Below are 3,624 nucleotides of genomic sequence, written 5' to 3' on the forward strand. Positions count from 1 at the left end.
AAGTTCTCCAAGCCAATGCGTGGATAGATAAGCAATTGATTTGTCTTTCCTTTTTAACATATTTACTTCCAGTACCATTAAATAGAAAAGGAAAACAAAGCAACACATCCTAGCAATCATGGCGACTCTTACAATCATACTCATTCTCAATCTCTGCAGATTTCTTACATCAGTAAAGGATTTTTTTTTTTTTTGGTATACAAATTATGGGAACCATAGTAAGCTTAAAACGTCAAAAAATGTCCTCCTTGCAAGAATTGATCTCCGAAGAAAGACTTGAACTTGGAAAAAAAGTACACAAAAAGCCAAAAACAAGTGAAACATAGAGAAAGACTTGCACCAGATTAATCTATAGCTATGCTCCCTATACACATATGCCATGATCGAAAAAGTTACGATTTTTCCAACCACAAGGCTCAAAAGCCTCTCATGAGAAAAGATTCATCATAAACACCTACCTGGAATTTTCATATTATACCTATAACAAGTGTTTTCTACCCACATAAATACCTATATAAAATACATACCTAGGGCCGGGATAAGTCATATTATACCGATAGCATAGGTGTATCTCATTATACTTGCCGAATAGGTAGCTGATTCATATACCTATACGATGGATGAGTTATATTGTACCTATGTAGAATGAGATACGTGTTGATTAGGTAGCTCATATTATAACTATACAACAGATAATTCATATGTACCAATACGACATATTAGTCAAGGTAAAGGTAGGACGAGATACCTATCGAATAGGTAGCTAAGAGAAGTAAGAAATCAGTAGATTGGGATGGAAGAAGCATGATTGTAGGTAAAAACGTGATTTTTGGGATATGTCTGCTGTATTTGCCTTTTCTATTTAATGTCAAACATTGTAAACGGCTAATTATTATCACATAAATAACTATTACTCGATTCAAGTCATAAGGGGCATCATTGGAACAAAAAATGATTTTATAAATTAAAAACTAAAAAGATTATATAAGATAATATTTAAAAAGGAATGTAATCCTATGTGGCAAAAAAGTAAAGGATTTGGATCAAAGTCACCAAGTCTGAGGATTAAACTCAACTACTCAAAGCGAATTTGGATCTATATCAACTTTTCTATTCAATTTTTGACACTTGCAGAATTCGAGTAGCCACATTAAGGGATGCGGAAATGACAAACTTTGTGGTTTATGGTTTCAAAATTGTTTGCCTGGTCCAGTGAAGGATAATGTCAAAGCAGTGGGGTTTCCATTAGTTCCGGGGTTTTCATTAGTTCCCAAATTTACTTGCAAGAAAAGGAGGGAGAGGCAAACACCTCATTACGACATTGGCGGAGTGTTGGTGGGACAATACCTATACATTCCATTTAGATGAGGTCGGGGAGCTTACAATTACCCCGATGGACTTTAGTGTGATCACAGGTTTACCTGTTTGTGGGAAGCCTTTAAAATATGACATGGAGGCCCACAAAAACACTAAAGAGATAGTGAGGCTATTCAGGAACCCTATTGCAAGCATAATTTATACCAAGATAAAATACAAGGACATTGTGGATAAGTATAAGGAATGGAAGTCGTAAACCGCTGTACAAGAAGACCAGTTAACTTATGTCTTCATTCTCGCATTGATCAGCAGCACTATATGCAATGATAAGAGCAACCCTATTTATCTATACTACATGTCCAGCCTGGCTAAAGTTGATGAGATTAAACAATTGGGGCGGGGCTAGGTTGTCATGCTTGTATCTATCGATGGATGCTTATACTTCACATACTCATTTCGACACACTCGATAATCAGTGGATTCAGCAAATCAGTCATCTGCCTTAAATCCCTCAAGTGATGCTTTGGTTTCATTGTCCATGAAATACACTTTCATGTCTTTAAGTATGGTTCGACGGGGAATTTTTGGGATCCGATGATCTGGTTGTACCTAGGCTTTACATAGATATGTTTGTGCCTAATAAATCACGGCCATGAACTGATCGAAGGAGCCCCTTTTCTCGGCCCTAGCCCTAGCTCGTAAAACTAAAACGCGGCGTTTCGCCAAGATGTTTGGCCTTCCTAAAAACAAAGGAAAAATTGTGAAGGCATGATCATCTCGGCCTCGATTATAGGCCGAGGTCGAAGCTGAACAAAATCACGGCCAAAGATATTAAAAGTCAGATCATGAAGTGGCAGCAAGGTCCCACGCTTCATTTAATGAAGTAGTGCCTCTGTTTATTGCAGCAAACCCACTGGCCACGAATAAGCATTTAATGCACGAGAGAAAGTGGGAAGTGACTGAAGTCAGGATTTGGTGACAGGAATCAGAATGATTAGACGCAAACATTCTCACAAGAATTCTTGCAGCTTGAGAGATTAGGTCACCAGCTATTAGAACAATAAATGCGTCCCCACGGCCAGAAGCGCAGAACCCACGATCAGGGCGGCGGCCGAGATCTACCAAGATTTATGGGGTCACACCACCATGCTTCACGATCCCAAATGTCGATTGGACTACCCACTTGCTCTAACCAGGCTCCACCATGCAGATTTTCAGCCTCGATTACTCCTCCAAGAACTCTTCCTATAAATACAAGGCTCAAGCTACATTCAAAAGGTTCAAACACCAAACCAAAGCCTCCCACGGAGCAAATTATATTTTCCTGTAATGCACTTTCAATATCTTTACTTGCTTTCCTAGGAGTAGTGTTAGATTGTAAGGAAAATTCATTCATCAATATATCATACGACCCTTGATCTTCAAGGCGCCGGAGCACCATCTCTGTTACTCTTTCATTCACCCCATATATCATACGACCGTCGCTCACTGAGCAACGCGCCGGAGCACTGCCCAAAACCCACCACCAACACCACCACTAAACGGCCTTGTAGCTCAGGTCGTGAACCTGACGACCGAGATCAGTTCCTCTCTCGACCACAATCGTTGGATTAGAAGTCGAATTCAAATAGGCGCACCACTTAACCATTTCTACCCAAACCACATCTCGACGCACGGTAGACCGTGCTGGCACGCCCGCGCACAACCGCACCGCATCCAAAAGAAGGAAGCCACGTGTCAACGCACATCCCCTCGGCCCGGATCACCAGGCCGTGAGATTTGCGCGTCAGACAAGATACTGTTTTCCCTAAATACCAGGCATACCCGGCTGGTCCTTCGAGTAGAATTCTTTGTTTTGTAGATGGAATGCTGCTTTGCACATAATGTTGTAGGGTTGTATCATCAGTTTCCCATGGATGCCAATTAACTTGATTAGTAGTGATATATCTCATAGTTATCCTAAACTGCTCCAAGTTGTGGGATGTTTCCCGCACATCCAGGCCACCCAACCACCGTAACGCATGCGGCCATTGACTGTTTTCATCGGTAAATGGTTGATTTAAAGTAAGTGGCTTCAAGTACTCACACGCCCATACCTATAAACAAAAAACGTACCACTATTAGTTATGACAACCAAAATACCCAATCGCAAGGAATTATAATAATCATTTAGTTTGTCAACATGAAATTATTCACCTCCCAAGCCCGCCAATACCCTCGTGAGCTTGACACAATCCTTCTGGAAATAGCATCCATCGACAGATACAAGCATGACAACTCAGCCCCACCCCAATTGTACTCTTTAAT

The sequence above is a fragment of the Prunus avium genome, chromosome 2 (assembly GCF_965620075.1).
Source record: "Prunus avium chromosome 2, drPruAviu1.hap1.1, whole genome shotgun sequence".
Taxonomy (NCBI): domain Eukaryota; kingdom Viridiplantae; phylum Streptophyta; class Magnoliopsida; order Rosales; family Rosaceae; genus Prunus; species Prunus avium.